The following is a 13,499-nucleotide window of genomic DNA, read 5'->3' as shown; positions in this document are numbered from 1 at the left end:
TGGAAGAAGAATGGGCTGACACAAACCAGCAGGCAGTTTTCTGGCCACATGCTGCTTAATAACACATTCGATATTGATTTAACTGTAGTTTAAGCCTGTTTGGACAATTCAGCCACTTGACTGAGGGGTTGAAACACAGTGGAAGAAATGTTAATAAATGTAGTTCCCTGTTTGATCATGAGTTTAAATTTTAAAATCCTTCATGTATGAATCAAGTTATTGTATTCCCAGGGAGACACCAGTTTGATTTATGACCTTTTGATGTCCCAAATACAATTAGCACTCCATCAGTATGCAGAGACTATCATAGGGTCCAGTGACTTGAATGACTTCCAGTTATCCCTGTATCGGGAAGAGGTGTCACAGCTAATGAAATTCTCTCCAAAAAGTATTGATTCATTAGACAACACAATCCTTTGACTGTCCTTTGCCCAGCGAACTGTCAGGAAAAATGCATCTCGGGTTGTCCAAATGTTCGTCCTGTTTCTCATCACAGTTCTCTCTCCTCTCTGATGCTCGCTGGGATCATGCACGTTGTACGCCGCTCGGACTAACGCACTGGGGGCTTTTGTGCATCCAAAAAGTGTGACCCAACCCTCTGCCCAGGTTTGTGCGGTGCAGATCTGCCTGGCTGAATAGATGCAATCTCCTGAGCTAAGGTACTCACATGGCCGAATCCAGGCTGAAAGGCAGCAAGTGTATCTTGGAGGGTGTGGGGGGAAAAGGAGGCGGATTCAGTGATTTGCAGGAAAACTGGTAACTCCCGTGTTTAACATGGCATCAGTGATACTCTTAACAGATTGGTGATAGCCAGACCCTTATGCAAATACTTAAAAAACCCTTAGTGACAGCACCGTAAGCTTATGTTAAATAAAACTCTTCCCTGTGTCCCTGCAGTACGTTAAGATGCAATTGATGCCCTTTTTTGACGTGCGAGGGAGATGGAGGATGCAGAGCCACAGGGCTTGGCCAGTGCCACCGGGAGCAGAACTTTGGTTTTTCTGGTTTCCTTTCTTCATGGATGCACTTTGGGCTGTTTTCCTTTTATTTAATTACCTTGATGATAGCTGCAGCGTTTCCAGATGCTTTTTAAATTTATTTCCTCTCCCAAACAACCGCTGGAATAGCAGGAAATGTTAAAATAGCAGCAGAAAAACAGGGTGATGCACATCCGAAGCCAGGCTCACCGACAGCTTGTGCCTGGTCCTGTAGCACAGAAGTCTTTACTTGCCTGGTATCCAGAGCAAATGAAATTTGATGAGCTTTCTGCCTTTTCTGAGGGGTAACTGGGTGGTTGGTTTTTTGCCCTCTTCACACTGGCGGCTCTGTGCACCAATTAATCCATGCTAAAAGGACTTACAATGAGCTTGTTATTCTGTGGGCTTGTGAAGTGGCGGCTCGCCAGGTTTGAGCTCGTTTCAGATGTTTAATAGATAGAAAGTTGATCACTTGGCAGCTGAACTGACACCCTGGAGACTCTTCCAAGGCTGTAAAATACTCTGGGATCCATGAGCTTGGGAAAGGCCAGGTATTTATGAGCCAGAGTAACTTTTAGCCTAACTGAAAACAAACACATGGGTACCTGCCTTAGCTCCAGATTATTTGAACTCTGGCGTGGCTTCCCCTCTGCTAATGGGGTGCTGTCCTGTTTCATCTCCCCATCGATACAGACAGCGATAAGCAAATAAAAAGATAATAGCTGCCAGAGTAGTTGTTGCTGTGGCAGATTGTGCTTCAAAGGCATGCAAATTTTGCTCTCTTCATTGAATCCAGTGTGTGCGTAGAACTAAATTTTCTTGTTTTATTGGCCTCGGTTGTAATAAATAAACCTAAGCTGAAAAATATATCTGGAGCCTATAAATATGGATTTGTTTGAGACAAGATGCTTCTCGGGCAAACTTAGAAGCATCCTTGCCAGTGATTTATGAGGACAGGCTGTGTACGATCCCAGGAGAATATTTTGCCGTCAACGTCTGCTGACACCTAAAAGGACAACACGAAAGCTTGGCGAAAGGGCAGTAGTAACCTAGGTCAGGAGGAGATTTTTTTGTTTTGTTTTGCAGCTTTGGGACACCTCTTTATTAAACAAATTAGGAAAAAAAATAAAAGCATCTAAAGTGCCACTGTTTGGGGACAGGGGTTAGACATCGTTCTGTACTCACAATTTGTAGAGACAGCATCAAAGCAGGCTTTCTGCAAATGCTTTCTGTATAAAGCTTAAGGAGGAGTTGTCCAGGGAAGGAATATGGGCAATAAACTGCGTGCAAGTTTGCAGACTGCAGAGTCTCTTGACAATGGCAGACGCTGTGTGAAATAGTCTGTTCCAGTGTCCCGAATGTTGTGCCAGAAAATCAGCAAGACAGCAGCAAATGTAATGAAATTCTGTAGCTGAAAGCAGCAGAGGGAGAGTAGTTTGTGCTGGGTGCTTGGTTTTTTCCTCCAGATTTCTATTTGTTTTGATCTTCTGGATTTCCTTGTGCTTTGCCTACCAGTGGACCTAAGTAGTTTGAGGATGGGCTAAGTCAGGCTTTTGCAGACTTGGTGGGCAGAGGTGCTTCTGGTTCATCTGTCTTTGCAGAGCCTGCAGAGAGCCCAGGGAATGGGTGGAATTCCTGAAAATTTAGTGGTTTTAATGCTACCTCCTCCTTAAATCCTTTCAGAGGCCCTTGGAGGATGTGAGCCCCGCTCCTTTCTCTTCAACTTGCCTTTGTGTTTTGGGGTGCCTTTAGATGGTGATGCCAAAAAAAACCAAAAGAAATGTAAAAAGGCATTAGTTTGACAGGAAGGCTTGCAATTGTTTTTTGCATTCGTGATCTGTTGCACAGGGAACAAAAGTTTGGGGAGTTTGAGGCTTCCTCACTAAAAAAACATCTGATCCCATGGTGCCATCAGGGAAGCTGAATCCACTTGTAATTGTCCCTGATTAAATGAGGGATAAAGCTGTGTTCTGGAGTTTCACAGCTGGACCAAGCCCCCAAGTTGAGTGTTGGACCTGGGGATGTTCTGCTGTCTCCCACCACGGTGGAGCCCTCTGCAGCGGCCCCGTATCTGCCACAGCAGCACGTGGAGAGGTGCCCAGGTGCAGCCACCGTCCTGCCGCAGCACGGGACGGCGGCAAGGCGTGCACCACCACGGCCCTTCTCTGGCAGCAGATGGGCACGTTGGTAAGTGTTTGTCTCACACCTAGACGCTCAAATTAGCGTCCCAGCAGGGCTCAGGGAAGGTCCAGATGCCCTGCAGAATTAACCAGAGGCCAGACCTGGTTTTTTTTTTGTTTTTTTTTTCCTCTAGCCTGAGCATGCAGTAGGTTTTGCATTACCTGTTGGAAATGCTTGCGTGTGCAGCTCGGTTCCCTCTCCTGCCTCGACGGCCTATTTTGGGATGGCCTATTTTTGGATTGCAGCACAGGTGACGTGCCTCGGAAAAGCAGCGTTGCATCGCTAACGATTGCTGCGGCGCCGCTGAGAAGATGACACCTTGCTGTTCCTCTGAAGTGAAGGGTTTAAATGAGTCGCTGCCTCTGTGATTTATTGGGAAGTTTGGTTTGTTGTGCCGGTTCTCAGCAGCTGACAGGGAGAAAGGGGAGAAAAAAAAAAACACCCCACGACAAAACCCTGCTAGGAAGGAGGTGTGAATGGCATGTTATATCCATTGCAGCCTTAGGTATAGGATGGGAGGATCAGTATACTAGTCTAGATAAAAATATAATGAAGTTACTGCTGTGGATATGTTGGCTTTCAAAAATGCTAATGATTAAGTAATTTATTCTTTTTCTTCTGCAAGTATCGAGTGAGATACAGGAGTAGAGCATTTGATTAGTACCTTCGGTGCTCAACTCCGTTCAATCTCCTGTTTGAGGGCTGTTCCTAAAAACACTTATAAATGGAAAGATATGTCTTCTTATAAATGATCCAAGACCTGTTATTTAGCTGTGATTGGTATGTTTGTGTGCAGAACAGAACGTGCTTTGTTTATTGAGGCTTTTATTTCCCTATGAACACACCGCAACTGGATTAACGTACCATGTCCCACACCCTGCCCTGCTGAAGCATGGCATGTGTTTATTCAAATATTCTGTTTACTGGAGATATCTTGGTGGCTTGTTAAAAGCAGAAACGAAGATGTTTCCAATTGCATTCCCCTAAGTTGTCTCAGGCTAAGTGAAGCTTGCAGATGATGTGCTGGAATTAAATCCCAGTTATGTTAATAAGGAGAAAGCAATTGCAAAGTTGCCTGTGTGTCTGTGCTAGGGCACCGGGGACGTTGTGTGTTAGCACAGGGCAGAGCTTTCAGAGAGGCCTTGTGTGTGCAGAGCTGTTCCCATTAGTGCTTGCAAGAAAGTTTGTCCCTTTGCTTTATACTGAAATAACAAAAAAGACTTGAAATTCAATAGAAAACCAGCAGCTGTCCTGCTGTTGCCTTAATGTGGTAGTGAAGGGAGTATCCTCAAGGTAGGGACAGCAACAAACTGCATCAAAAGAAGTTTTAGAAGCAGAAGGGAATATTTGGAAACCTGTGCTTGGCGTGAGTTCGGCACAGCCGCCTTCTTGCCGTGATGGGTGGTGGCTGTCGCACACGAGGGACCGTCCCCCCTCCTCCCTGAAATCCAGAGTTGCTCCTCTCAAATGACTCCATCAATGTGGCTCAAGCTGTTTTGGCTGCAAGTCCAAAGCCTGGAGAGTCTATGTTTCCCGGAGTAATTCAGAGAACCCATAACGTATAGTGTTCACCACAACTGGTCTCCAGTTGTGAATTTTTAATTATGCCAGATCATTTTCAGTAAATGGGACTTCAGGCTCAATTAGGGCTGTCAGATCCAATTTTTCACTCACCTACTATTGAGCTCGTCCTGTGGTGTTTGCAATAATTGCCAAATCCACAGGAAAGATGAGACTTGCAAAAGATGAATGTCTGCGGCATTTCCCATTCTCAGGGCCTCCTTCAGCAGAGCGATAGGAGCGCTGAATACAGAGGAAAGTAAGGTGCTCGGAGGAACATTTTGACTGTTAAGAGAAATATTTTGCCCAAAATAGCAAGGTTGCAAAGTCTGGTCTTTGTATACAAGGCAGCTCAGTATGCTAAGGCCAAGAACTTGCATCTTAAAAAGCAGATTGTTTCGTCCAGTGTGAATGTGGTTTTGTGGGGCACTGGTCTTTTGGAGGGTCTCGGCATGGGACACCAGGCCTGTTCCTGGGACGTGATGGCCTGCTTTGAAGTCTACTTGACTGGCAAGCTTGCAAGGAGCCTGCACTGGCCCTGAGGGGAGCAGTGGTCCTTCCCTCACTCCTCCTCATGGCTCATCCCACCCTGGGGCTGCCCCGGACCAAGCAGAGCCCCACCGCTCCGGTCCCTGTGCCTTTCCCTTTCTTTAGCTTGCTGTAACTGTTGTCCCTTTAAAGGAGAGACAAGGAGGATGCCCAGAAAGCAAAAAATTTCACCTTTGCTCTGTAAACTCGTGCAGAATTTGGTTTTGAAAATGAACAGGCATCTCTGTATGCATTGACCTGGAAGAGGCTGGAGGCTTCTCTTTACCAGACTGGATATGCACAGGGGCAACTTTCTTACTGCCTTTGGCTCCTGGGGCACCGCAGAGCCATGGGTGCACAAAGGATGTTCGGTAATAAGCCCAGAGCCTACAGCGTGGTTACCCTTGCAAGCTGCCTGGTGCAGGTACCTGCGGGGAGAGCCCCTCTGCTCACCCCGGGCTGTGGGGGGGTGTATCCAGACCCCCTGCCTGGGTGTGGGGTGCACGGAGAGATTCACTTGGGACAGAAAACAGCACACAATAGCAAACTGTCTTGGGTCGTGCTGAGCTGTTGGTGGCCAAACTGTGCCCAAACGATTTAGGTTTCTCTCTCTTGGATAATGAGAGCCGCTCAGCCAGATTTGCCAAAGAAGTGTGTGAAGCAAAGTCTCTAACAGATGCTAAATGGTGCGGTGATGTCCGCTGCTCCCTCAGCCAAAAGTAGCAGGGAGCCCAGCTGGCTGTGTTGCAAGGCCGCTTTGAAGAACAGAAAGGCTGCGGCGAATGTGTGTGTACCCGGGCGTTCGTGGTGGCTGGCTGCTCTCACCGTTCCTGAAAGATTTGAGCGGTTGTGCTTATTTTTTTATTTTTTTGCTTAAAACCCAGAACAGAACAAACGCCAAGGAATGGCAGGGGAGGGGATAAAATGAGCTGACGCCAGTCTCTGAGTATGCAAAGTGCCTGTGCTTGTCTGCTCCCTAAATGAATCTGTACGTCAAAGGAGAGGGATAGTGGGGTTTAAACAGCAAAGTCCCTTCCCAGGGAGCCTTTCCCGGACCATCCGCTTTGCCCGTGCGGCTCCTGGGACAGAGATCTGGCACCATCGCTGAGCAGTCTGCTCAAAGACCGACTGCGCTGAAATGAGAGCTGGCTTGTAAACAACGGCATCTGTATGGATCGCTCTCCCCTCCGCTTTCCGCCGATGGTAGCAATAGCTAATGGACCCAGCGGCGTCGGACCGGGGAGTGTATTTACCCAGCCACTTACCTGAACTCCAGCAATGGATTTTAGTACCACTTAGCCCTGTGGAAACTTAATAGCCTGCAATCTCTTCCCGTCCTCTTAGTAAAACACTGACACAGGTAAAGTCTGTGCTAACTAGGTGAAGAAAAACTGCTTCTCCCATCTACGGTTTGGTCTCTGCTCCAGCAGGTGCTCTCCCGACAGGCGTCTGTGTTTCTGCACCCGTGTTACCCTACAGCCTGTTTTCTCACCGGTTTCTCCTGTGTATGTACTCTTCTAGCCCATGCGTTTCTGTTGCTGAGCCCTCCTCCATATTTGATGCCTTTTCCTGCAGACAGGGAACAGCCAGTTCTCTCTGCATGCTTGGATCTTCTCCCTTACTTGATCCAAGAAAACCATTAAACAACAATAAAAGTACATCAACAGCAGCGCTCGGCAGAACTGGCTTTTCTACTTTTCCGGCATTTTGCATCTTTGTCCCATTTTTATGCCCAATTTGAGATGACGTATCAGCTCCTCTTGGCAGGAGATCTGTAAAACATCACCAGAACTCTTGGGACGTGGTGAACGCCGCTGTTCAGCAAAGCCATCAAGCGGTACCTCTGCGTTCTTCCCCTGCTGCGTCTGCCAGGTTTCTATGCTAAAAATCACCATGCACCTCCATCTCATCTCGAGCACAGGTGACGGGAGGCACTTGTGCTGTCGGGCCAGCTACGGCTCCTGGCAATGCCTGCTCTCTGTCGCCAGCTGGGTGTTTTCCCCTACACCGCTTCTCAAACACTTATTTATCTTCCACCCAAATTTGACAGCAGAGTCTCAGATAAGGGAACCAATTAAAAAATGGAGGAGGCTGGTGAGGGGGAAGGGAGGTGGACAGTGTTTTCATGACAGACTGATTTCTTTAGGAAATGAAGCTAAAAATAAGTGTAATGATGTTTTACTGAACTTGCGTCTCAATCCTTCCTGCTCTGGGCATCTAACTGCTGTCATGTTCTTGGTTGTAATTTTCCCTGCTCTTTCAGGAAGGCTGTGAGATCTTTGCTAATCACAGAGGGCAGACAAGACCTCCGTTTTAAAGGTCTCATAAGAAGAAAAAAAAAAAAAAAGAGGCATGCAGTAAATGGCACGGAGCTCCAGCGGATCTACTGTGGAAAGATGAAAGCTTGCGCTCTGATTGCCAATATTTGAAGTGGCATCTCCAAAGTCTCTGGCAGAGCATTAACCCACCGCTGCTGGCGGCAGAGTCAGTTATCTGATAACATCCAGCTCTCGCACGCTGTGTCTGATGTGGGATGCCGCAGCACCGTAGATAACCACACATAACTGGGGACCGGCTCCGTGAGCATGGTAGTGGTGAAAAGGACATGGCTTTGATTTCCCTGTATATGTGGTGATAGATAAACCAGAAAATTAGCTGCCTGATGCTGCCTGAGTCATCTCCCCCCAAGCCTTTTGTTCGATGGAGATATGGATCTGGAAAAGGGTGGAGTCAATTGCATTTTACTGATTTTAAATGCCTGGATGTCTGTCCCCTTTACAAAGAGGAGCACAGCCCAAGGTACCCATACATCCAGACACGCAGGGTCACGGCATCCTTTGTCACCCGTAGCCACACTGGTGATAGGTGCTTTTTTTTATAGAGCATTTAGGAAGAGCTGTACTTAGCGCCTGTAGACTGACAGCCAGGAAGGCATGCAGAAGAGCACTCTGGTATTAATTAACTCGTCCTGCCAAGAGCAGATATTGATTTGCTTTTACAGGACTTTGATGAGTCTTGATTATGATTCTATGGAGGTAGGAAGGTTTCCTGCCCTCAGAAGACTAGAGCAGCCATAATTATAAAATAATTGTGCTTGTTTTCTTCTAAAGTAGTATTTTATTATTTGATGAATCTCTTGTTTGTACTGAGTAGACAGTACGACTTCACAAATTACTTGTTTACTGTCATGCCTTGATTTATAATTCTCCCTTAAAATTTTAGAGGGTGGGGTTTTTTCCCAGATATGCATTCAAATTACTGTAAAAGTAGGTCACATCATATTCGTGCAGATGTTACCCTTCCCCTCTCGCTCTAGCTCTCCACTGGTACATGGGCTTGAAGATAAGTTTGTGCTGATGACCCAAGGCAGCACTTGCGAAAGGTGAACCAATCTCATAAATCTTTCACCGTGATCCTGCTGTGTGTTAAAGGCTTACATGTAGTTTGGAATATTAATTACAGACAGTTAAACGGCATTTTTTTTTTTAACTGTGTCCTTAGTCTCTCCTACCTAGCAGAGATGCTTTTTCTGCGTTTGCCTTGTGTGTGTGGTCCCATGGCAAGCACAGGGGGTCTGGGGGAGCGTTGCTGGTGTGCGATGGTGCAGGTCACCTTTGCTGCCTGTGCCAGTCCCGATGTCCCTGCCAGGACAGTCCCCGAGCTCATGGGAGAGTGGTGGTGGGGTCTCTCCTCCAGCCCTGCTCCACCAGGGCTGCTGGGACCTGCCGTGAAGCTGGGGGAGAGTATTTACAGCGGCTTGCTTGGAGAAAGGAGGCAAAAACAGGGTAGAAGAGCAATAAGCCGAGGAGGGAGCTGGTCTGGCAGCTGCTGCGAGTGCAAGGGGGGTCAGATGTAGCAGAGAGCAGATTTACACCACTGTTTCCTCAGCACTGAATAAGAGATTTCCCTTAGGAGGTTTTTATGGAGAGGTGCAAAGAGCTGTTAAGTCATTAGTGCAGTTTCCCATTGTGGCAGCATTATTCCTTGTTATCTCCACTTTATAGCTTCTCTTTCTCACCAGCAGCTACTGACCCAATAAATATTTGTCCTGACTGTATTATCTGCATCCCAAATGCTTACCTTGTCCTTTCACATGCAACTTCAAGACAGTACAGCCCCATCTTCTGCCTGAGAGGGAGAGTTTGGGCTTAATCACCCACCAGTGCTGCGGGCTAATGCCTGCCTGGGAAACAAATCCTGACCTTGGGTAAGGACTGGGGAAGTTTCCCCCCACAAAAGCACTTTTCTTCCTTCAGCTGATGCGTCCTTGAGGCAGCAGCTTCTAAAGCAACCTCCCTGTTTCACAGCAGCAGCTCTTTGCCTTCTTTTTTTCTGTTCCATTAACTCAGTGTTTTGCAGCCAACACTCCTGTTAATTAGGTGCTAATTTATTATTCTGACCAGCTGCTATTACTGTGTAACACCCCCTCCCCAGCCCCAGGCTGTCTCAAGTCTGGGTTCTGGGTGTGCTTCCAGCCACGGTATCACTATTGACTGGGTGACCAGCATCCCCAGATTAGCATCTGAGGGAGGCACCAAGGCTGCCCTGGCCATGAAGGGGGAAAATGAGGTTCCCCATGGACAGGAGGAGGACTCTGGGGGACGTTTCCCAGGGTTTCCTTCCCCAGCTCAGCATTGCACCAATGCATGGACCTCCACTCCAGCACGGCCCTTTCCAGGCAAACCATCCCCATGGGCACGGACAGGACCTGCTTTCCAGGGGATTTATGTCTCGTGGTGGGTTGACTTTAAAGAGGTGTGGGCACTAACTGAAGCACGTGCCATCCCTCTCCCATATGGACCCCCTCGCGTCCACTAAAGCCCACCAGCATCACCCTGGGGGAAGGATGGGTGACAGTGGGGGCACTGGGCAGCGTTTTTTTCACTCTATTCTTATAATATTTTTTCTTTAAATATTCACAAGAGTTTTTTTGATTGAAAATCAAACTAGTAAAAACTCCCAAAAGAGAGGAGTCATTTCCCAGCTGGCTCTTGTTAGTGCATTTCATAGCTATCAAAAACAATGTTCTCCTAGCTCCCTGCCCTTGCTCCAATTCATTAATTAGTGATATTAATTAGTTGTTTTAATTACAAGCTGATACTTCTAACGTAAAGGAGGCTGAGTGCAAGAATGAGCTTCATAACCTCTCTGTTTGTGGATGAGTAGGGTTTTCTGAATTTTTGAGCTGCCCTGGAAGGTTGTGGTTATGCCTGCCAGGTAATGAACACAGCTACGTTCTTTACTGCTAGCAGGAGCATTGTACAATCTGGGAGGTAAAACACCGATTTTAATGATGATGTGTGGGTGTACAGGGTCGTGGCTGGTGTGCCGGTGTCGTCCAGCTGGGTGGATGTTGCTATTGGCTCTTGCCATTGTGTTGAGGACATTGCTGTTGCTCAGCATCCCGGTGTGCCCTTCCCACCTCCCCTCCCTGGCTGCGATGCTCCGGGGGCTTTGTCCGTGTTGGTGCTATGGTGAGCCCAGGCTGCCAGCTCTTGGGTGGCGTGAGGGCTCTGCAACTCAACTCACAGAAGGCAGTGAGTCGCCCTGACTCCGCATAACTGCCCCAAGGGACAGTTTGTCGGTGCTCCTTCTAAGCCGTATCAGATAAAAAGTCTGCATCAGGCCCAGTTTCCTACTGCAATGCAAACAGCAAATCTGTTGTTGCCCATCCCATCCCAGAGGTCCCCAGTTCAGTCCCTGCTTTGTTAGCCAAAACAGCAGGCTCTCTGCGACAGGGCTGTGTGGAGCACGCCTTGTCTGGTGGCGTCAGTCATGTCACTCAAGGATGTTAGCACAGCGGCATTGAGCCCTGCAAAGACTCAGCCTTAGCAACATGGTTGAGGTCATTTGCGCAACCAGACGTGCTAAGGCTTTAAGACAGGCTGGCGCTTGATGTGAAGATGTAAGGATGTATCATGTAATTTAGGCTGTCTTTCAGATCTTTTGCATATGCCACAGTCACTTAAGAGGATCTCTTTGGTCAATGAGAGCAAAGCACTGCCATCAAGGAGGAGAGCTCATCTCTATGGAGATGGGCACATGGGGAGGAAGGTCACAACTTGGTGGCAAAAAAGGCTGAAGCTGCAGATTAACAAAAGATAGTTTGAATAAAAAATTGGGGATGCTGCAGTCAGTAATCCCATTTGGTTTTGTTTATGCTGTGGTCAGTTGAGTCCCCTGAGATACCCTTAGCCTGATAGGAGCAGGTAAACAGCTTTTGTGATTTATTTAGCAGTGGCTTCCAAGACAGGAGCTGAGCACAAAGCCGTGGAAGCAGGGAGTTTGGGCGCAGCTCCCTGCACTGCTCCTGTTGGAGATACTTAAACTGCTTGGCTTTAATCCCAGGGACGCTTAGAGATCAAGTAGCTTCAGTGTAATTCAGTAATCTCTAGATTTAAAACGTGCCAGGTATTGCCGACTCTTGCAGAATACTGAGCTGGTTGGTGATGTTTCCTTCCCCCTCTCCCTCACTTTAGATCTAGAAATGTCACTAAATATTAGTGCAATACTTTGGATTGGATGAGCCATCAAAGCAGGACCACGTGGTGGTATTGAAGAAGTGGTGGGACAGTCCCAGTCGGAGCATGGGCTCTCCTGTCATTGCTTCTCTCCCTGTCATGGGAAGCTGCCCCGTTGCTACCCTATTTATCACTTTCCATGGCGTGGTTGCTCCTAGTAGCTCAGTGCAGAAGCAGCTGAGGAGTTGGCAGTGATACAGCATTGCTCCCACCAGCGAGGCAGGAGAAACCCACTTGGCTGAAAACACAGTGCTGCCAACTGCAAGGAGCGTTTGCCCTTCATGCAGTTCCTTCATCTGCATGGATTAACAGCCCTTCAGACTAGCTGGTAATTGCACAGGTTTATAGATTCTAGGGGTACAACTTTTGGGGAGGGTCTCTTCTGCAAGGGGCTGCAGAGCCAGGACTGCGCGTTCCTGGGGCGGGCGCTGGGCTGCCTGGTGGTGTAATCCTGCGCCGCGACTCGGGGGAAAGCGCTCCAACCCCGGGAGCGCAAAGTAAATATTTCGCTGACTGCTCTCCGTGTTGATCTACAGGCGGAGGCTAGGTAGGTAGTTAACACTTTTCCCCCTGCTGTGTGCTGTGTGCTCTCACAACTTGAGGTAATTTGGTGATTTGACAGCGTTTCTCCCTCACACCGAATATAAATAGGCGCTTGGCACACCTACCGCATAACTGCCGCGCTGCTGGAGGTGGGGGGCAGAGGCAGCCGAGAGCGGTTGGCGTTAGAGTACAGCGTGCTGATCTCATTCTGAAAACCGAATTCCTGCAGTGCACTAGCCACGTTGGAGTCATACTGCAGAGAACCCCCTCTGGCTGTCGCAGGCCACTAGCCGGTTGCCCGAAGCCCTGTGTGCCTTGGGCTGGACCGTGGGTGGGATGCTCTGCTCCCCTGCTCATCGCAGACTGATGCCTTGGATGCCCTGGCTCCATCCTTGAGATGCCCTGATGGCCCACTGTGAATGGGGGAGCCTGAGTCATCCCGCAATTAATTAACTAGGAGAACCACGGATCCTATAAGGCATCAGAATTCATTTTTTTCTTAGTTTCTTTTTTCTTGCTGTTTTTGTTAATGAATGCATTCCATGTGCCCATGGAAATATCCTGGTGAGGCTTGAAGAGCTGAATTAGAGGGGAAAAAAGCATCTCATTTTGCACCAGCAGTTAGCTGATGAAATGTAAAGATGCAACGAACTGATTAGTGATTCTGGTAATGTAATTAATGCCTCTGTTCTTTCATACGTGCAGAGCTGGAGGTCGAGCTGAACACTCAGTGAAAATTTGCCCTGAATGCGCAGTTCAGTGTGCTCGAAGTTATTGCTCCCTCGTTATGATTCCTTCAGTAATTCCAAATTAAAGTTGATATACTTGTAAACGAAAAGCAGGGCATGCTTATGAATTACAAGGGCTGGAGAATTTGATTGCAAGATGTGAATGTTAATGCAGCCGAACCGCCGCATATTGGGCAGGGGAGGGACCGGCAGCGGAGCGGGGGGCTGAGAAGACACCTTGGTGGGTGTCACTTCTCCCAGGTGCAGAGCTGGTGGAAGGGCCTGGCTGAAGTCCTCATCTCCACTTCCCTGGCTGCTACAGACAACCAGCTTCACATAGTTCTGCTCTTACGTCTTCCTAGCATCTCAACCATCCAAAACCATTAACATAATTCCCAATCTGAAAGCAAACTCGGATGAGCTCATTTTTGCATGTGACATAATTTTGGCACGCCTTACGT

General features: G+C 48.0%; 1 protein-coding gene across 1 annotated transcript in view; it reads left to right on the top strand.

Annotated features, from left to right (window-relative positions):
* The window catches only part of HS6ST2 (heparan sulfate 6-O-sulfotransferase 2), a 133,174-nt gene that overhangs the window by 99,369 nt on the left and 20,306 nt on the right, over positions 1-13,499 (top strand). The gene's annotated exons all lie outside the window — the stretch shown is intronic.

The sequence above is a fragment of the Nipponia nippon genome, unplaced genomic scaffold (assembly GCF_047370975.1).
Source record: "Nipponia nippon isolate SJK-2023a ecotype South Korea unplaced genomic scaffold, ASM4737097v1 scaffold_12, whole genome shotgun sequence".
Taxonomy (NCBI): domain Eukaryota; kingdom Metazoa; phylum Chordata; class Aves; order Pelecaniformes; family Threskiornithidae; genus Nipponia; species Nipponia nippon.
Note: the sequence above shows the minus strand (reverse complement) of the source record. Positions and strands in the feature narration are given on the sequence as shown.